Source organism: Triticum aestivum, chromosome 5D (genome assembly GCF_018294505.1).
Source record: "Triticum aestivum cultivar Chinese Spring chromosome 5D, IWGSC CS RefSeq v2.1, whole genome shotgun sequence".
Lineage (NCBI taxonomy): Eukaryota > Viridiplantae > Streptophyta > Magnoliopsida > Poales > Poaceae > Triticum > Triticum aestivum.
In genome coordinates, this window is record NC_057808.1 from 365722001 (window position 1) to 365744524 (window position 22524).

Below are 22524 nucleotides of genomic sequence, written 5' to 3' on the forward strand. Positions count from 1 at the left end.
ATATTACTTAAGAACTCCCACTTAGATATACATCCCTCTAATCATCTAGGTGATCACGTGATCCAAATCAACTAAACCATAACCGATCATCACGTGAAATGGAGTAGTTTTCAGTGGTGAAGATCACTATGTTGATCATATCTACTATATGATTCACGCTCGACCTTTCGGTCTCAGTGTTCCGAGGCCATATCTGCATATGCTAGGCTCGTCAAGTTTAACCTGAGTATTCTGCATGTGCAAAACTGGCTTGCACCCATTGTAGATGGACGTAGAGCTTATCACACCCGATCATCACGTGGTGTCTGGGCACGACGAACTTTGGCAACGGTGCATACTCAGGGAGAACACTTTTATCTTGAAATTTAGTGAGAGATCATCTTATAATGCTACCATGAATCAAAGCAAGATAAGATGCATAAAAGATGAACATCACATGCAATCAATATAAGTGATATGATATGGCCATCATCATCTTGTGCTTGTGATCTCCATCTCCGAAGCACCATCATGATCACCATCGTCACCGGCGCGACACCTTGATCTCCATCGTAGCATCGTTGTCGTCTCGCCAACTATTGCTTCTACGACTATCGCTACCGCTTAGTGATAAAGTAAAGCAATTACAGGGTGACTGCATTGCATACAATAAAGCGACAACCATATGGCTCCTGCCAGTTGTCGATAACTCGGTTACAAAACATGATCATCTCATACAATAAAATATAACATCATGCCTTGAACATATCACATCACATCATGCCCTGCAAAAACAAGTTAGACGTCCTCTACTTTGTTGTTGCAAGTTTTACGTGGCTACTACGGGCTGAGCAAGAACCGTTCTTACCTACGCATCAAAACCACAACGATAGTTCGTCAAGTTAGTGTTGTTTTAACCTTCTCAAGGACCAGGCGTAGCTACACTCGGTTCAACTAAAGTTGGAGAAACTGACACCCGCCAGCCACCTGTGTGCAAAGCACGTCGGTAGAACCAGTCTCGCGTAAGCGTACGCGTAATGTCGGTCCGGGCCGCTTCATCCAACAATACCGCCGAACCAAAGTGTGACATGCTGGTAAGCAGTATGACCTGTATCGCCCACAACTCACTTGTGTTCTACTCGTGCATATAACATCAACGCATAAAACCTGGCTCTGATACCACTGTTGGGGAACATAGTAATTTCAAAAAAATTCCTACGCACACGCAAGATCATGGTGATGCATAGCAACGAGAGGGGAGAGTGTGTCCACGTACCCTCATAGACCGAAAGCGGAAGCGTTAGCACAACGCGGTTGATGTAGTCGTATGTCTTCATGATCCAACCGATCAAGTACCGAACGCATGGCACCTCCGAGTTCAGCACACGTTCAACTCGATGACGTCCCTCGAACTCCGATCTAGCCGAGCTTTGAGGGAGAGTTCCGTCAGCACGACGGCGTGGTGACGATGATGATGTTCTACCGACGCAGGGCTTCGCCTAAGCACCGCTACGATATGACCGATGTAAGTGCATCTAGTGCCTCTTAGTGATTTTGGTGTATTGAAGACTTATAGGTTAAGGGACTAATGTGTTTATGAGTGTACACAGGTCTATAAGTCTATGAGGAGTTTGATATTTACAGAGAAAGTCGACCCCTAAAAATGAAGTTCTTCGACTGAAGACTTTGGATTTCTGAAGACTTTCTGAAGACTTTGAAAGTGAAGAAATTGGTGTGACCTTGAAGACTTAGTATTCATTCGAGGAACATGAAGCGTGAAGACTTTTGTTTTCGTAGTTTCATTTTCACTTTCTTGAGTCATAGGAAACACCGTACTGTTAAAGGAGGTCGAGGAAATACTAAGGAAAAATTTTCCATGTGATGCTCAACTCAAAATCCTACACCTACCAATCCCTTCGAGTGAAGCCATTGGAAATCTCATACAGTTCAGTCAATTTCTTCGGTGACAGAGACGAAGTTCTTCCTTTCGCTGAGGAATTTGTTATGACTGAGGAGTTAGGAATTCGCTAGTGCAGATTGCCTACACAGTGAGGAACCTGATAGCCCTGAGGAATTTGATACTCAAATTTCCGACCGTTGATGTGCCTTGTGCCAGCTGTCCCAAAATATCTACCCACCTAACGGTCATATCATTGAAGGGCATTTATGTCTTATCATGTCGGGCTGCTCCCTAGGCTATAAATAGCCGCCCCCTACAACCACTAGCTAGTTGGCTGCTCCGAGAAAACTGACACTTCTCATTTGAGAGCATCCCATCCTCCGAGGACTTTGAGTGAAAATCATCGAGTGAGGAAAACCCAAACCCAAACACCTTCAAACCCAAAGTGATTGAGCATCACTGAAGAGATTGATCCTGCATGGATCCGACGCTTGTTACCTTTGAAGACTGTGCTTCTTCCAGATGGCTAGGCGTCATGGTCTAGAGCATCCAAGAGGAATTGTGGATCGCTAAGTGACCGAGTTTGTGAAGGTTCGGAAGTCACCTGAAGACTTACCACGAGTGATTGGGCGAGGTCTGTGTGACCTTAGCTCAAGGAGAATACGGTGAGGACTGTGTGTCCTCAGGTTTAAATACCTAGCCGCTCCAACCAGATGTACAACTGAGACTGCAGTTGGAACTGGTCTACCAAATCATTGTCTTCACCAAGCTTACTGGTTCTATTTCCTCAACTCCTTCATTTCCTCATAACTGTGTTGTGCACTTGTTCATATCTGTTTGAAGACTTTGACTGAAGACTTTCTCAATTTCCTCAGTTCAATTTCTTCAGTCTGTTTGTCTTCATCCTGTGTTATCGTGTGTTTTACGCTTTCTGTACTCTGTGCTTGTCTTCATTTCATCATGATGACCATGCTTGTGTTCTGCTATGCTTACTTTTGAGTACTTATTCCGCTGCAAGTATTTCTTCACTAAGGAATTTCCTCACCCGCAAATTCCTCAGTGAAGAATTCATAAAAATCGCCTATTCACCCCCCTCTAGTCGATATAACGCACTTTCAATTGGTATCGGAGCAAGGTACTCCCTTGTTCTGTGTGATTTCGGTTTAACCGCCTGGAGTTTTAGTTATGTCGACTGCAGGTGTGATCAAGGTCTCTGCTGGGTGTGGGACGGACTACCCCTACTGGAAGAATAAGATGCGAATGCATCTTGAGGCAATTGATAACGATCTCTGGTATGTTGTGGAAAATGGTGTTCCCTCAGTCACACCTTCTCTGAATGCTGCTGATGTGAAGAGATTCAAGCAACTCGATTCTCAAGCGAAGAATATCATGTGTGGCCATCTGAGCAAAGGACAGTATGGAAGAATGAGTGCTTTGGAAACTGCTAAGCTTATCTAGGATAGGCTGTCCAAAGTCAATGAAGGAGTCTCAACACAGCGTGACTCTCGAGTTGATGTTCTTCGCAATCTCTTCAACCGCTTCAAAAGACTCGACAATGAAAATGTTCAACAAACCTTCGATCGCCTCACTGACATCTCAAATGAGCTTCAAGCGCTTCGTGCCACTGACATCACCGACCATGAGGTGGTGAAGAAATTGTTGAGATCGCTTGATTCCTCATTTGATACTCTGGCATTGATGATACAAGAACATGCTGATTACAAGTCACTTGATCCCGCTGATATTCTTGAGAGGCTAAATACTCATGAGTTCCAACTTCCTGAGAAGAGAGATCTCTGTGGTTCGAGCTATGGCAGATCACGTGCCCTGAAGGCCAAGGCAGTGTCTGAATCTGAAGATGAAGATTCTGGCAGCAGCCTTGGTGATCCTGAAGAACTGAGCCATGAGCTAGCACTGCTCGTGAAGAAATTTCAGAAGTTCTCAAGACGTGGTCGCTTTGGAAAACCCTCAAGGAGCAATGATTCCTCATCTAGTGACTACAAGAAGAGGCTGTGTCACAAATGCAAGAAACCTGGTCACTACATTCAAGATTGTCCTCAGTGGGAAAAGGAATCAAAGAAGAAGAAATACAAGGATTACAGTTCTGATGATGCAAAGAAGAAGAAGAAATTCTCAAAGTCCTCATCATCAAAATCCTCAAAGTCTTCATGTCACAAGAAGAGCAGTCCAAGAAGGCTCGGGCATTCATTGGCAAGGAAATGGACTCTGAGGCTGAATCTGAGGAACATGAGGAAGAGGAGGCATCTGAGGAATCCGAGTCCGGTGTGGCGAGCCTAGCTCTCGCTACTGCATTCGTCAGCAAGTCTATCTTCAACTCTGAAGAAAATGACCTCACCAACAAGGCTGATGAAGGCAATGATGACTACGCTCCCACCTATTGCTTCATGGCAAAGGGTGCCAAGGTACTCAAATATACCTCCTCTGAATCTAGTGAGAATGAATCTGATGAAAACCTCAAGCCCAGCTACTCTAAACTTGCTAAGATTGCTGTGAAACAACAAAAGGCTTTTGAAAAGGTTCAAAACATGCTAGACAAAAGTGATGATATGTTGGGAGAAGAAATGGATCACACTAAAACCTTGACTGAAAATCTTCAGAGACTTCAGTCTAGGTTTGACAACCTTCAAGGTCATCATAACACTCTCTTATCTGATCATGAGAAGCTTTCTTATGAATTTCTTCAGAGAAAGCAAGATCTTGAAAAGCTAAGAGTGAGTTATGAAGATCCTCAAAAGGAGCGCGATTCATTACTTGCTCAACAAATCAGCGCTTCTCAGGAAGAATTTGTTCCTCCATGCTTGAAGTGCATTGAACGTGAATCTGCTAATTCTTCACCTGAATGTTCAAATGCTGCAAATGCTACAAATTCTTCAATTGTCTCTGCTATCACTAATACCTCATTTGAGGACATTGCTAGTATCACTGATGATGCAGGGCTAAAGGAATTGTACATGACAGGCATGTACAAAAGCCTCAAAGGGCATCAGACACTTTGTGATGTGCTTAAAAAGCAGGTCCTCAACAGGAACCCTAGGAAAGAGGGTATTGCCTTTGAGAGGAAACTCAATGCTGATGGTACATACTGGAAGCCTGAGCAGTACCCCAAAACCTCATGGGTTGCTGCAAAGGGACCTCCAGTTGATCCATCCAATTTATCTGGCTTTACATGTGAATCTCCGCATTCTTCTGATGACTCATTTGACTCCAACTATAAACTCTTCAAAAATCAGAATGGTGAAGTATTTGCTACATATGTTGGCACTAACTGCAGGAATGGTTCCCCTATGAAGAAAATCTGGGTTCCCAAAAGGTGCCTTGAAAATCTTTAGGTGAATGTCATCATGACACTACCTGTGAAGAATAGGAACCCCAGATCAAATTCTTCATATGGACCAAATTCTTAATATGGATCCAAGTCCTCATACGTACCAAATTCCTCACGTGGATCAAATTCCTCAAAAGGATCAAAGTACTCATATGATCATCATCGTGCTAACCCCTCTGTTTCGCAGGGAAGAGCTAAGGGCTATGAATATGAGCATTACTCTTCTAACCATTATGTTCATAAGTCCTCGAAGAATTTCTCTGCTTATTCATATGCTTACCCTAACTCCTCTTATGTGAAACAAAATGGACTGGCTTCTATGCCACCTTTCTCGTATGGAGCCCGCAGAGTGATGAACTCTTTGCCACCCCTTCAGATGTGGGTGGTGAAGAAAAAGAACTAATCTCTGATGCAGGGTCAGGTCTCCAGACGTGCTTAAACGTTTGAAGAATTTGCTGGAGACCTGAAAGTGCCTGAAAGTACGCAGGCTAATCAAGAAGAAATGAACTGTCATTTCTCATGTCCTCATACTGCTTTAACTGTTCTATTGCTTGATGAAATTGATCTGATGAATTGATGTCATATTCTTCACTGATGAAGTATATGAGTTCGTAAGCTGCACTAATTCATCTGCAGGATGATCAATCCAAAGCCACTGAGTGGGTCCTCGATAGTGGATGTACAAATCACATGACTGGTGACAAGAATCTATTGATGGATGCTCCCTTATCTCCATCGCATCTGAAGCATATCATCTTCGTTGACAAAGGAAAAAGTCAGGTATTAGGTCTAGGTAAGGTTGCTATCTCAAAGGATCGGCACATGGACAAAGTCATGCTTGTCGAGTCCATAGGATACAACCTCATGGCTGTCTCAATGCTTTGTGATCTTGATATGGTTGTTGTCTTTGGCAAGTATCATTGTGTTGTGATCATGGAAGCTGACAATTCCAAAGTCTTCGAAGGCTTTAGGAGAGGAGACTTGTATATTATTGATTTCTCTGCAGGACCACAACCAGCTGTGTGCCTACTTGCAAAAGCTTCAGAAGGCTGGCTATGGCATCGACGACTTGGTCATGCAGGCATGAGGAATTTGCACACGCTTGCGAAGAAGAAGCATGTCATTGGCATTGAGAATGTAAAATTCCTCAAGGATCACTTGTGTGGAGCCTATGAAGCTGGAAAGATGACCAAGGCTAAGCATCCAACGAAGACTATCATGACCACTACTCGACCATTTGAATTGCTTCACATGGATCTCTTCGGTCCTAACCATTATTCTGCAGTTTCAAATGAAGCTTCTCAATATGGCTTTGTTATTGTTGATGATTATTCTTGTTACACATGGGTACACATTGTTACTTACAAACTTGAAGTGCAGGAAGTCTTCAAACGATTTTCCTCGAGGGCTTCAACCAACTTTGGTGTGAAGATCAAGCACATCAGAAGTGACAATGGAACTGAGTTCAAGAATTCTAGTCTTGATGACTATCTTGATGAACTTGGTATTACTCATGAGTTATCTGCTCCTTATACTCCTCAGCAGAATGGCGTCGTGGAGCGCAAGAACAGGACTCTTGCTGAGATGGCTCGCACTATGCTTGATGAATACAAAACGCCTCGTCATTTTTGGATTGATGCAATTGATACTGCGTGCCACATCATCAACAGAGTATATCTTCACAAATTCTTCAAGAAGACTGCCTATGAACTCCTCACTGACAAGAAACCCAATGTGAGTTATTTCAAAGTCTTCGGTGCTAAATGTTGGATTAGAGATCCTCATCACAACTCTAAATTTGCACTGAAAGCACATGAGGGTTTTATGCTTGGTTATGGAAAGGACTCGCACACCTACAGAGTCTTCAACAATGTTCTTCACAAGGTTGTTGAAACTGTAGATGTGCGGTTCGATAAAACTAATGGCTCGCAAAGAGAGCACCTACCTTCTGTGATAGATGAACCAGCACCTGAGGAATCTATCAAGTTCAAGGCTACTGAGGATGTCATTCCTACTGAAGAATTCATTCCAGAACGTGAAGAACGTCGAGCTGAGGCACCTGAGGAAAATGCTGATCAAATTCCTCGAAGACAACCAACTCATCCTCGCGTTGCAAAAGAAGTGCAAATTGAGAAGATCATCGATGACATTGAAGCACCAGGTCCTCTCACACACTCAAAAGCTTCACATTTGTCTAACTTTTGTGGGCACTTTGCTTTTGTCTCTATCACAGAGCCCACTAAGGTAGATGAAGCATTTCTGGAGCCTGAGTGGATTCAGGCCATGCAAGAAGAATTACATCAGCTCGAGCTCAACAACGTCTAGGAACTGGTCAAACATCCAGATCCTCGCAAGCACAATATCATTGGCACAAAGTGGATCTACCACAACAAGCAAGATGAAAATGGCCTTGTGGTGAGGAATAAGGCACGGCTTGTAGCTCAAGGCTACACACAGGTTGAAGGAATTGACTTCGATGAAACTTTTGCACCTGTTGCTAGACTTGAGGCTATTCGCATATTACTCGCTTATGCTAACCATCATGATATCACTTTATATCAAATGGATGTGAAAAGTGCATTCCTCAATGGTAAGCTTGAGGAAGAAGTATATGTTGCTCAACTCCCAGGTTTTGAAGATCCAAAGCATCCTGACAAAGTCTTCAGACTCAACAAGGCCCTCTATGGTCTCAAGAAGGCCCCTCGGGCGTGGTATGATCCTTGAAGGAATTCCTCATGAAGAAAGGCTTCAAACCCGGTTCACTTGACCCAACTCTTTTCACTAAGTCTTATGATGGTGAATTGTTTGTGTGCCAAATATATGTTGATGATATTATCTTTGGCTGTACTGACTAACGTTATAGTGATGAATTTGCCTATATGATGAGTGAAGAATATCAAATGTCTATGATGGGAGAGTTGAAATTCTTCTTAGGTCTTCAAATTCGTCAACAGCGCAATGGCATATTCATATCTCAGGAGAAATACCTCAAGGATGTACTGAGGAAATTCGGCATGCAAGATTGCAAAGGCGTCAAAATTCCTATGCCCACAAATGGCCATCTGTGCACTGATGAAAATGGTATTGACTTTGATCATAAGGTATACCGCTCCATGATTGGTTCTTTATTGTACTTATGTGCATCTAGGCCAGATATTATGCTTAGTGTTTGCATGTGTGCTCGATTTCAAGCTACTCCGAAGGAACCACACCATAAGGTTGTGAAGCATATTCTTCGATATCCCGCAGCAACGTCCAGCTGACGTCATTCGGCGGACGGCAAAGGCCGGATGCTCTTTGTCGTCAGCGGCGGATGGCAAAGGCTGCCGTTAGCCGCCTAACGGACTAACAGCGCATTTATTGCCGTCGGCTTTCTTTGCCGTCAGCCGTTGATGGCAAAGGCCCCTTTGCCGTCCGCTTCAAAAAGCAGACAGCAAAGAAGCTCTTTACCGATACCTACTTTGCCGGAGCCTTTTGCCGTCCGCGGCAGACGACAAAGGCCTTTGCCGTCCGCCATCCTTGCCTTTGCCGTCTGCCATGGCAGACGGCAAAGTAGCTGATTCCTGTAGTGACATGGCCGGTTCAACCATCAGACCAACTCTGGAGCGGTACAACAGCTCCAAACACCAGTAGTACTGGTCAACCGATACAACCGGTGTAAGAAGCGGTACAATCGGTCTATGAAAAACAGGTAAGAACAAAACTGCCATAACTTTCGCATACGAGCTCCGAATTCGACGAAATCAAGTTTGTTGGAAAGCTAGAGACAAGAGCAAGCACAATCTTGATAGAAATATCAAGAAATAGCAATTGAGAAAATACCCAAAATAAAATGGTGAGAACCCTTTCTCAAATAAGACCGGTAAAAACTCCAACACCAAAAACACAAAAGAAGATGCATATGAAATCGGTTTTCGATGAACTCGAGCTTGTCATGAAGAGGAACATAAGCTCCAAATCTCACAAGGATAAGAACCAAACAAGAACCAAGAAATATGATGCAAGGATACAATGGTTTGAGCTCTCGATGAACGATACGATCAAGCTACTCACTAGAGAGCCCCCCTTGGTAGTACGACAATCGATCCTACAACCCAGTCTCCAACTACCACCATGAGACCGGTAAAATAGAAAACCTATCAAGGGAAAACCTTTTCCTTGCAGATAGTCCACTTGAGCTAGATGATGATGATCTTGACTTCCTCAAGTTGGACCACCTTTCTTGATTGTGTTGGCTCGATGAAGACTAGTTGATTGCTCCCCCATACTCCACTATGGGTGAGCCACTCTTCGGCACATCTTCACAAGTCCATTTACACCACAATGGATGGCAAGCTTCAAGGATGATCTCTTCATGATGCTCCACTTGAACTTACACACGCAATCTTGATGACGATTGATATCATCCTCCATGGGTTGTATGAGATCTTGCTCTTGATACAAACCCATGGAAACATACCTAACCCCACATAGAACTCATACGTAGACCATGGGTTAGTACACAAAGCGTAATGGACAATGCTTACCATACCATTAGATCACTTGATCCCTCTCGGTACATCTTCTACGCTTTGTGTGTTGATCAACTTGAATCACTCTTTATACTTCGTCTTGATCAACCTTGAATCTTTGCAACTCTCTTCATTTCTATGATGTCTTGAAGGTAAACATGAATGATCACACAATCTTCTTCTTCAAGACATTCTTGCAATAAGCTCAACACTCACATGACCAATCTTTGGATAATTCCTTAATAGCACCTTGGTCAACCCATAAACTCCTTGAAACCAACACATGGACTTCAAGAAATGCCTATGGACAAATCCTTCAAATATAACTGAATGCAACCATTAGTCCATAGAGAATGTCATCAATTACCAAAACCACACATGGGGGCACCACATGTTCTTTCAATCTCCCCCATTTTGGTAATTGATGACAATCACGTTCAAAAGAGTTTATATAAGGAATTATGCATCACCATGCAATGCACCAACCAATAATGCATGTGTATTTGATGCAAATGCTTAGGAACAAAACCAAAGCAAGAAATAACTCTCTAAACTTCTCCTCAAAACTCTCTGAAACTTCTCCCCCATTGGCATCGATTGGCAAAATGGGCGAAAAGCTTAGAAGGCCAATATAAGAAGTGTTCCTCCATAAATTGTGTATTTCTCAAGAAGAGTGGAATGCAATACACATACCCAAATATAAATACTTGGAGGAAGACAAACTATATTGAGGACCCAAAGATTGCAAAAGGATGATATGCCACAAAGACATAACAAAGAGAGAAACTAGCAATCAAGCAATCAAAAGATACCAGTTGAACCAACTAAACCAATGATCCTACGAGCCATATGAAAAAAGATATTACGATATAGGTGTTACCGCCGTATAGTGCACAACGTAAGGTGCAGACGGCTTGCAATAATGGCCCCTAGGCTATAGGTGTTATCGCCGTATAGTGCATGGCGTAAGATGGTGAAGTCCGGAGCACAGAGTGCACCGACCTTTTCTCTAGCAATTTGATATGTCTCCAACGTATCTATAATGTTTTATTGTTCCATTCTATTATATTATCTGTTTTGGATGTTATACACATTAATATGCTATTTTATATTATTTTTGGGACTAACCTATTAAACTAGAGCCCAGTGCCAGTTCCTGTTTTTCCTTGTTTTTGAGTTTCGCAAAAAAGGAATACCAAACGGAGTCCAAACATAATAAAACTTTCACGATGATTTTTCTTGGACCAGAAGACTTGGAGATGAAGTCAGAAGAGCCACGAGGCGGCCACAAGGACGGAGGGCGTGCCCAGGGGGTAGGGCGCGCCCCCACCCTTGTGGGCCCCTCGTGACTCCACTGACCTATCTCTTTTGCCTATATATTCCCATATATCCCCTACCAACAGAGAGAGCCATGAAAACACTTATCCACCGCCGCAACCTTCTGTACCCGTGGATCCCATCTAGGGGCCTTTTCCAGCGTCCTTGTAGAGGGGGATTCGATCACGGAAGGCTTCTACATCAACACCATTGCCCTTCCGATGAAGCATGAGTAGTTTACCACGGACCTACGGGTCCATAGCTAGTAGCTAGATGGCTTCTTCTCTCTCTTTGGTTCTCAATACCAAGTTCTCCTCGATGTTCTTGGAGATCTATTAGATGTAATACTTTTTTGCGGTGTGTTTGCCGAGATCCGATGAATTGTGTATTTATGATCAGCTTATCTATGAATATTATTTGAATCTTCTCTAAATTCTTATATGCATGATTTGATATCTTTGTAAGTCTCTTCGAACTATCGATCTGGTTTGGCCAACTAGATTGGTTTTTCTTGCAATGGGAGAAGTGCTTAGCTTTGGGTTCAATCTTGCGGCGTCCTTTCCCAGTGACAGTAGGGGCAACAAGGCACGTATTGTATTGTTGCCATCGAGGATAAAAAGATGGGGTTTTCATCATATTGCTTGAGTTAATTCCTCTACATCATGTCATCTTGCTTAATGCGTTACTCCGTTCTTTATGAACTTAATACTCTAGATGCATGCTGGATAGCGGTCGATGTGTGGAGTAATAGTAGTAGATGCAGAATTGTTTCGGTCTACTTGACATGGACGTGATGCCTATATTCATGATCATTGCCTTAGATATCTTCACAACTTTGCGCTTTTCTATCAATTGCTCGGTAGTAATTTGTTCACCCACCGTATTATTTTCTATCTTGAGAGAAGCCTCTAGTGAAACCTATGGCCCCTGGGTCTATTTTCCATCATATAAGTTTCCGATCTACTATTTTGTAATCTTTTACTTTCCGATCTATAAACCAAAAATACCAAAGATATTTACTTTATTGTTTCTCTATCTCTATTAGATCTCACGTTTGCAAGTAACCGTGAAGGGATTGACAACCCCTTTATCGCGTTGGGTGCAAGTTGTTTGATTGTTTGTGCAGGTATTCGGTGACTTGTGCGTTGTGTCCTACTGGATTGATACGTTGGTTCTCAAATTGAGGGAAATACTTACTCTACTTTGGTTTCCTCTTCAAGGGAAACACCAACACAAGCTCAAGAAGTAGCACAATTAAACACTTAGCAATAAATAGAGCAAAATATTGCACAGAAGGAAACTGCAAACTAGTAGTAGTGACACTCGACATGCCTCTCTCATCTCCCACTGACAAAGTACGATAAAAGTCCTCAGACTCTGCAGGCCTAGGCTCTCTTATTTCCCCGTCAGAAGGGACCAAACATACATCACAAAAATCAGTGAGTAGCATCTGACGGGTTTCAGCATATAAATTAAACCGCACCTCAGCAGGGTTATTCCTACTCGGAAATGGAAACTTTGCACAAAGGAATTTGTAAGGATATGGTATTGTTCACACTTAGCTGCGATGAAGTCGGTAAGCCCAGCATTAGAAGCAAATTGTGCGAACTCTTGACGGATCCCGGCTCCATCCATGAAGGGGTTATGCGGCCATTCGCACAGCCGCACCTCCGCCCTTTTCTGGGTATGGAGGTCATTGTCCGATGATTCCCCAATGACTCCCTTAGAGATCTTTTTGGAGGCAAACTTCCTAAAGATACTCATCTTATTCCTATGAACAAAATTCTGAAAATTTTGGTCCACAAAATTTTTGTCAACAAAACTTCACAAGATTGATAGCAACTACTCATAAGGAGGCATAGAGGCTATATTAAGCATTGAAACTACTTAGAACTCTAAGAATTCAACATGCAAGCTCATCTACAGCAGCACCAAGAGTAGCTAATTACTCAAAATATAATCCAGTAAAGCAAAAAATAATTGGAGCAATGGAGGAGCCACATACCAAGTAGCAATCCCCCAAAACAGTTTCAGAAATGGAGCTTCGAGCAAAGAGATTGAAATCCGCGGGTTTGAGAGCAAGAACACGAAAGAGAGAGCAATGTTGATTTTTTTCTGGAGGTAGGAGAGGGAATGGGCTGAAGAGATAAGTGAGGGGCCCACGTGGGGACCACAACCCACCAGGGCGCGCCCGGGTTGCTGGCGCGCCCAGGTGGGTTGTGCCCACCTGGTGCACCCCCCTCTGATGCTATTTGCATCAAAAATTCAGAAGAAAAATCATATTAAATTTTCAGGGCATTTTGAGAACTTTTGTTTTTGGGTCATTTTTTATTGCACGGGAAATTCAGAAAACAGACAAAATATGGCATTTTATTTTATTTAACTAAGAAAAACATAGAACAAAAGGTAAGGATAGAAGGTTGTGCCTACTAGATTCATTGACTTCATACCTCTAAAAAATGAACCATTAATATGGTTGATCAAGTCTTATTAACAACCACCTTTGATTAGCATGAAATCGAAGAACTTTCGTAAAACACTAAGTTACCTCAATGGGGATATGCATGTCCTCAACAATAAGTATATCATATTTCTTTTTGGTAGTAGGTAGAGGTAGTTGAAAACTTCCAATAGTGAGTGTCGGAGTTTTTTCATAATATTAATTAATACCATTCACTTGGAATTGTTTCTTTGGAAAGTGCACCGTATGCTCATTACCATTGATATGAAAAGCGACCTTGCTTTTATTGCAATAAATAACAGCCCTTGCGGCATTCAAGAAGGGTCTACAAAGGACAATCGACATGTTGTCGTCCTCGGGCATCTCAAGTATAACAAAGTCAGTCAAGATAGTAACATTTGCAACAACAATGGGCACATCCTCACAAATACCGATAGGTATGGCAGTTGATTTGTCAGCCATTTGCAAAGATATCTCAGTAGGTGTGAGTTTATTCAAATCAAGTCTTTTATATAAGGAGAAAGGCATAACACTAACACCAGCTCCTAAATCACATAAAGAAGTTTTAACATAATTTCTTTTGATGGAGCAAGGTATAGTTGGTATTCTCGGATGTCCCAGTTTTTTAGGTACTCCATCCTTAAAAGAATAATTAGCAAGCATGATGGAGATTTTAGCTTCCGGTATCTTTCTCTTATTAGTGATGATGTCTTTCATGTATTTTGCATAAGGGGCCATCTTCAAAATATCAGTCAAGCGAGTGCGCTAAAATACTGGCCTAAGCATTTCAGCGAAGCGTTCAAATTCTTCATCATCTTTTTCCTTAGTTGATTTAGGTGGAAAGGGCATGGGTTTTTGAACCCATGATTCTCTTTCTCTTCCATGTTTTCTAGCAACAAAGTCTCTTTTATCATATCTTTTATTTTTAGGTTGTGGCTTATCAAGATAAACATCAGGTTCTATTTCAACTTCATTATCTGGTTCTTTATCATTGTCTGGTTGAGTGTCTTCATGAACATCATCATTATCTTTTTCATTATCAATAGGTGAATGTTCATTACCACATTGAGTTTCAGCATCAGAAATAGAAACATCATTATCATCTTCAGGAGGTTTTTCTATTTTAGGTTCACTAGAGGTATGCAAAGTCCTATCATTGCTCTTTTCTTCTTCTTTTTAAGTGGACTAGGTGCATCAGTGTTAATTCTTTGAGAGTCTTGTCTTTTTGGGTGTCCCTCAGGATAAAGTGATTCTTGAGTCATTCTACCTCCTCTGGTCACTACTCTTATAGCATGATCATTCATATTATTATTCATCTCATCAAGCAATTCTCTTTGAGATTTAGCAAATTGTTCTAGTTGAGTTTGAACCATAGAGGCATGTTTTCCTAGACCTCTAACATCATTGGAGATTCTAAATAACAAGTCACTCAAGCAAGCAATCATATTGGAGTTGTATTTTAATTGTTTCGTAACATTTTCATTGAAGTGATCTTGTTTTCTAATGTAGTTGTCAAACACATAAAGGCATTGACTAGGATGTTTATTGTAAGGGATGTCACTTTCATCAAATTTCATTAAAGAATTTACCTCTACCACTGTCGGATTCAGGGCTCCGCAGACCCAAGAAAGGTTCGAACTCTGGGGCGTGTGCGAAGAACTCAACCTCCCCAGCCAACCAGTCTGTCACCCCCATGGCCTAGCTCGATAAACAAGGAGGAAGAACACAATAGTTTACCCAGGTTCGGGCCACCTTTCGGTGTAATACCCTACTCCTGCTTTGGGTGGATTAGCCTCACGAGAGGCTGAGGATGAACTAGTACAGTGGAAGAACAACCTCATGAGGCCACTCTTGTGAGGGAGTGAGCTGAGGATTCCATCCTCCCTCTATGGCGGTGGCCAACCTATATATATAGAGGCCTCGGTCCTCTTCACCCATGTGACGCCCTCAATTCAATCGTACACTAATCATACACGCAAATGTGTACGATCAAGATCAAGGACTCACGGGAAGATATCACAACACAACTCTAGACACAAATAAAATAATACAAGCTTTATATTACAAGCCATGGGCCTCGAGGGCTCGAATACATAAGCTCGAAAACACAAAAGTCAGCGGAAGCATCAATATCTGAGTACAGACATGAGTTAGACAAGTTTGCCTTAAGAAGGCTAGCACAAAAGTGGCAACGATCGAAAAGGCAAGGCCTCCTGCCTGGGAGACTCCTAACTACTCCTGGTCGTCGGCGGTCTCCACGTAGTAGTAGGCACCCTCGGGGGTAGTAGTAGTCGTCGGTGGTGTCGTCTGGATCCTGGGCTCCACCATCTGGTTGCGACATCCGAGACGAAAGGAAGAAGGGGGAAAAGAGGAAGCAAAGCAACCGTGAGTACTCATCCGAAGTACTCAGCAAGCAAGGATCTACACTACATATGCAACATTATCAAAGGAAGGCTGGATATGTGGACTGGGCTGCAGAAATGCCAGAATAAGAGGGGGAGAAGCTAGTCCTATCAAAGACTAGCATCTTCTGGAAACCACCATCTTGCAGCAACAGGAGGGAGTAGAGTAGCATAAAGTAAAGTAGCAGAAGTGTTATAAACCTCGGCCAGAGATCCTTTCTCGACTCCCTACGAGAAAGCAATCCCAGAGCCATACTATCCATTTCTCATATCCATGTCTCATCTCAAGTATCCAGTTCTAGTTGTATCGATCGGGATACAACTCCAAGTGTCCGTTACCGTAGGACAGGCTATCGATAGATGTTTTCTTCCCTGCAGGGGTGCACCAACATACCCACCACGCTCGATTAACTCCGGCCGGACACACTTTCCTGGGTCATGCCCGGCCTCGGCCAAACAATACGCCGCAACACGACCTAGGCTTAATAGAGAGGTCAGCATGCCGGACTAAACCTATGCCCCCAGGGGTCATGGGCCATCTCCCCGGGAACTCCTGCACGTTGCGTACGCGGCCGGTGAGTAGACCTAGCTACCTCCTTCAAAAAGGCAGGTGCTTATGCAGTCCAACCCGGCGCGCCCCGCTCAGTCGCTGACGTCTATTAAGCTTCGGCTGATGCATACGGCGCAGAACGCCCATACTATGCCCACGTGATGGTTAGTGCTATCAGGCCAGAGGCTCCTCGGATCAAATATCCAAATCGTAGTGGATTAGGAACGCGCGGTAACAAGCAGAGACTCATGAAAGATGTGACCCCGTTGCCCCGTCTCGAGGACTTGCGGCAAGGGCTAGGAATGCCCGGCCATGCCTCGTAATTATCTCGCGGGCACCCTCCAGGTCGACCCGACTCCTCATCACTCGCAAATATGCTTGCGCGGGTACCCCTCAGGGCCGACCCGTCTTTAGTAACATGGTTCAGTGTAAAGTCATAGTAACCATAGTAACCGTGTGTCTAACACCAAGGTGGAAACCCGAGGAATCACCCCCGGTGAATTCCACTCGATGTGATCATCAAGGTGAACGTAAGAGGAACCACCCCCAAGGTTCACACTTGAGGGGTTGCACGACAGAGTCGTATCGGTAGTGGTTAAGGAGGAAATCACCCTCGATGACCACGACCGAATAGCTATACTACAGCGTTAACATCAGAAGTGCTGAAGAGGTCTCACCCTTGGCACTCGATAGTAACCCAGTAGTGTCGAGCAACTAAGGGGAAAGTGATGTGCGGTGTCGGGCCCCGGTCTTTGATCCCGTTGATCGGGTCTTCGATGATGAAGCAGGGGCAACAAGGACAAGGTGGGGGTCACTGATGGATCACTAACCAACCTATACTAAGCAGTTTAGGATAAGCAAGTAAGGTACAATGAGCAGGTTACATAAGCAGGCTATGCATCAGAATAGGAGCAAACAATAACAGTAGCAAAATCAAATGCAAGCATGAGAGAATGGAATGGGCGATATCGGGATGATCAAAGGGGGGGCTTGCCTGGTTGCCCTGGCAAGGAGGGGTCGTCGTCGACATAGTCGATCACAGGGCAACATCGGTCTCGGGGTCTACCGGAGAGAAGAGGGGGAAGAAACAATAAATATAAAGCAAACATAGCATCACAAAGCATAACATGGCAATATGGTGTGCCAGGTGTGACCTAACGTATGGCTACACGATAAAGGTGAAGGGGGAATTCAACCGGGAAGGTATTCCCGGTTCCGGACCTGTGTCAGACAGATGACCGGAGGGGGAATGTTCCATGTTCATATAGTTAGAGACATCTGACAGGTAAACGGACCGCGTATCCGGATTCGTTGGATTTTTCTGAGGAGCTTTCATGTAGAAAACATTTTCATCGGAGTTACGGTTTATTTTCTATGAATTTCTAAAGGTTTAAACATTTTCTGGAATTAAATAAATTATCAGAAAAAGAAAAACTACGTCATCATGACATCACTGTGACGCCAGCAGTCAACAGGACGGCTGAGCAGGTCAAACTGACCAGTGGGTCCCACCTGTCATAGACAATGGACTAACAGTGGGTTATTTTAATTAAATGTTGTTAATTAGCATCTGTACCCCACATGTCAGTGACTAATTAGTTTAACTATTGATTTTAATTAGAAAAACATTTTAGGTAAATTAATTATGCGGAGGGGCCCGCACGTCAGCGCCATTGGGCTGCCCAGTCAGCATGTTGACTGGGTCAACCCAGTCAATGGGGCCCCCAGGGCCTACGAGGCAGTGACCAGGGGAGTGGCCCCGGCCGGCCACGTCGGCGCTGGCTACCGGAGTTGCTCCGGCGAGCCTCCCGGGGCGGCGCACGGCTGGAGAGGGTCGGGTTTCACGCACAGGGGGTTTCCGGGGTCGTAGCTAGATGCGTTCGACGCGGCTCGACGTCGCACGCAAGATGGAGGCGATGGCTGGGGCCGGGACTGACCGGAACGACGCCAGCGACGAGCAGAAGCGGCGCCGGAGTTCGGGCTCGAGCGGGTTCGGCGTTAGAGCGCGCGAGCGGCCAAACTAACCAAATAGGCGGGTGCTGCGCGATGCGGTGAAGTTAACGGGCATACACCCATGACCATTGGTCACCGGAGACTCGCCGGCGACGAGCTCCGCGGCGCTGCGTTCGGGCGCGTGTGGGGAAAGCAGCTAGGGGACACGCCAGAGTCAATAAGGAGAGGGAGAAGGATGAGGGGCTCACCGAGCGGCACACGGAAGCCGATGATAGGCTTAGTAGCAGCAGGGGGTCGCCGGAGAGGAGGAAGATGGCCGCGACCGTGGCGGACGGATGTTGAAGACGGGGAGGCAGTGGGTTCCCTGGTGGATTCCGACCCGAGCAGGAGTGAGGAAGAGGGGATCTGGTGGGGAGTGAGCGCAGGCGGAGAGGACCAGGGGGGAGAGCAAGTGGGGAAGTGGGAGAGAACTAAGGCGTCGGGGGATCCTTATCCCTTGCCGGCGACGTGGCAGTACGGGGCGGCGCGGCCGGTCTGGCGGGGACGCGCCCCGGTTAGAGGAGCAGTGAGGAGGAGGACCCAGGCGGGCGTGGGCTGGGCCAGCTGGTGGCCTAGTTGCCAGTTGGGCCGGTCGGCCCAGTGTGGGGGGTAAGGTGGGCCGGTCAGCGCAATGGGCTAAGGCCCAGGGAGGCAGGGGGCTTCTCCTTCTTCTTTTTTCCTTGATTTTCCTTTTTCTTTTCTTTTTTAAAGCTTTTCTGTTTTACCTATTTTAGGCCACTTAGACATTTTGCAAAAATGTTGGTTCACCACCAATATTACCAGAAGAATATGTTCCACATGATGAACATTTTAGTTTTCATGTCTGAGCATTTTTGAATTTCACACATAAATTCAAATTGAATTCAACTGGAATTTGAAATGGAATATTGATCAAAGTGACCATGCACTGTTATAGCAAAATGATTAGCTTGATCTCAGGAATTACTATAGCATCATTACACCGGGGTGGTACAACTCTCCTCCTCTAAAAGAAATTCTCGTCCCGAGAATTAAGAGGTAGAAGGGAACAGGTCGGGGTATTCAGCCCGGAGGTTATCTTCGCATTCCCATGTGGCTTCCTCTTTAGTATGATTCGACCATTGCACCTTGAGGAACTTGGTTACCTGCTGGCGCGTTCGATGTTCAGCTTCTTCAAGAATGCAGATTGGATGCTCCTTGTATGTGAGATCATCTTGAACTTCAATCAATTCCGGATCCACTTCACGTTCCGGATCCTTGAAGCATCGACAAAGTTGCGACACGTGGAAGACGTCATGAACGTGAGAGAACTAAGGTGGCAACTCCAATTGATAAGCCACCAGTCCACGACGGGAGGGAATGCGGAAAGGACCAATGTAGCACGGAGCTAGCTTGCCCTTGACTCCGAACCGATGAGTGCCTCTCAAAGGAGTGACACGCAGATAAGCTTGTTCACCAGGTTGATAAGTTGAACCCCAGTGTTTCCGGTCATAGTTGCTCTTCTGGCGGGACTGGGCCGCCTTGAGATTATCCCGGACAATGCAAACCTGCTCTTCAGCTTGTTGAATAATGTCTGGACCAATGAGCGTCCGTTCCCCAGTTTCTGACCAATTCAGAGGGGTTCGGCACTTGCATCCATAAAGCACTTCAAAGGGTGCCATCTTCAAGCTGGCTTGATAGCAGTTGTTATACGAGAACTCTGCATAAGGGAGAGATTCTTCCCACTTCTTGCCGAAAGAAATAACACAAGCCCGAAGCATGTCTTCAAGAATTTAATTGACTCGCTCGACTTGGCCTTGGGATTGGGGATGATAAGCAGTGCTCCAGGTAATATGAGTTCCCATTGCCTCTTGGAAACTATCCCAGAACTTTGAAGTGAATATACTTCCGCGGTCTGAACTGATCTCCTTCGGAATGTCGTGGAGTGACACAATTCTGGAGATATACAAGTTTGCTAATTGACTAGCAGTGATAGTCTCCTTGGCTGGCAGAAAGTGAGCAACCTTCGAGAATTGGTCGATGACGACAAAGATAGCATCGTTACCTTTCTGAGACTTGGGAAGGCCAGTGACGAAGTCCATCTGAATCTTATCCCACTTCCATTGAGGAATCGGAAGCGGTTGTAGGAGTCCAGCCGGTTTCTGATGTTCTGCTTTGACGCGATGACAAACGTCACATTCTTCAATATATCGAGCAATGTCTTGCTTAATTCTAGACCACCAGTACTTCTAACGGATGTCTAGATACATCTTGGTACTTCCCGGATGAATAGAGAGAGGGGTGTCATGCGCTTCTTTCATCACCTTCTTTGTCATAAGCTCAAACCGGGGTACCACAATGCGATCTCTGAAGTATAAGGTGCCATCTTCACCAAGTGAGAAATCCCTGGATTTCTCTAAGGAAAGATCCTCTTTCATCAAATCAACGTGAGCATCTTTGGCTTGTGCAGACTTAATTGCTTTCAGAAGAGTTGGTTCCAAGACAAGGTTATTCAGAGAACCCTGTGGAACTAGTTGAAAGTTCAGCTTGCATAGCTCTTCATAAAGGCGGGGTTGAGCTTTGTAGACCATGTGATTGTTGCAATAAGACTTACGGCTCAGGGCATCGGCCATTACATTAGCCTTGCCAGGGGTATAGGATATACCGCAGTTGTAGTCAGCAATAGCTTCCATCCATCGCTGCTGACGGAGGTTCAGATCTGGCTGGGTAAACAGGTACTTCAGAATCTGATGATCGGTGAAGATCTCACAACGATTACCGAGAAGGTACTGTCGCCATAGCTTCAATGCAAAGATAACCGCAGCAAGCTCGAGGTCATGAACTGGGTAGTTCTCTTCGTGAGGACGTACTTGACGGGAGGCATAAGCAATCACCCTGCGCTCTTGCATTAGGACACAGCCTAATCCTTGACGTGAAGCATCGCAATAGATGACAAAGTCCTTGCGAGAATCAGGGGGAGCAAGCACTGGGGCAGAAGTCAGCTTGTCCTTGAGTGTCTGGAAACTTTCCTGACAATTGTCTGTCCAATCGAACTTAACGCCCTTGTGAAGCAGATTAGTCAGGGGCTTGGCAATCTTAGAGAAGTTCTCGACGAAACGGCGGCAATAACTGGCAAGTCCGAGAAAGCTTCTGACTTGCTTGACAGTCTTCGGAGGGGTCCAGTCAAGAATAGCCTGAACGCGCTCTGGGTTGACGGCAATACCATCCTTGGAGATGACATGACCAAGGTAGGTGACTTCAGGAAGCCAGAATTCGCACTTGGAATACTTGGCATAAAGTTGATGTTCTCCAAACTTCTCTAGAACAAGTCGAAGATGTTCAGCATGTTCTTCTTTGTTCTTCGAATATACCAGGATATCATCCAGATAGACTACGACGAACTTGTTGAGGTAATCCATGAATATGTAGTTCATCAGACGGGAGAATGTGGCTGGAACATTGCTCAAGCCAAAAGACATGATGGTGTACTCGTAAGAACCATAACGAGTGACGAATGCGGTCTTGGGAATATCCTCTTCACGAACACGGATCTGGTGGTAACCCAACCTCAAGTCAAGTTTAGAGAATATCGATGAACCAGCCAATTGATCATACAGATCATTGATCCGAGGAAGGGGATATTTGGTCTGAATTGTAGCTTGGTTGATAGGACAGTAGTCTTGGACCAAACGGTTCGTTCCGTCCTTCTTCTTAACGAAGATAGAAGGTCCTCCCCAAGCAGAGGAACTTGGACGAATGAAACTCTTGCGAAGAGATTTGTCGATTTCCTCCTTCAGTTCAAGGAGCTCATGAGGTGGCATCTTGTAGGGTCATTTGGCAATAGGAACGGTGCATGGTTTCAAGTCGATGACGAACTCGACAGCCCGGGCAGGGGGTATTCCTGGGAGTTCTTCTGGAAAGACATCTTGGAAGTCGTGAACGACTGGAATCTTTTCAATTCCCTCAAGAGGTGTTGCGTTCAACTCATTCAAGACATAAAGTCGTGCTTCAGCGTTTTGAACAAGCTGAGCATGGTAGCTTACTATCTCATCGGAAGGATGTAGGAGGTGATTGACCTTGGTGGCGCAAACGATAGAGGCAGTATGTG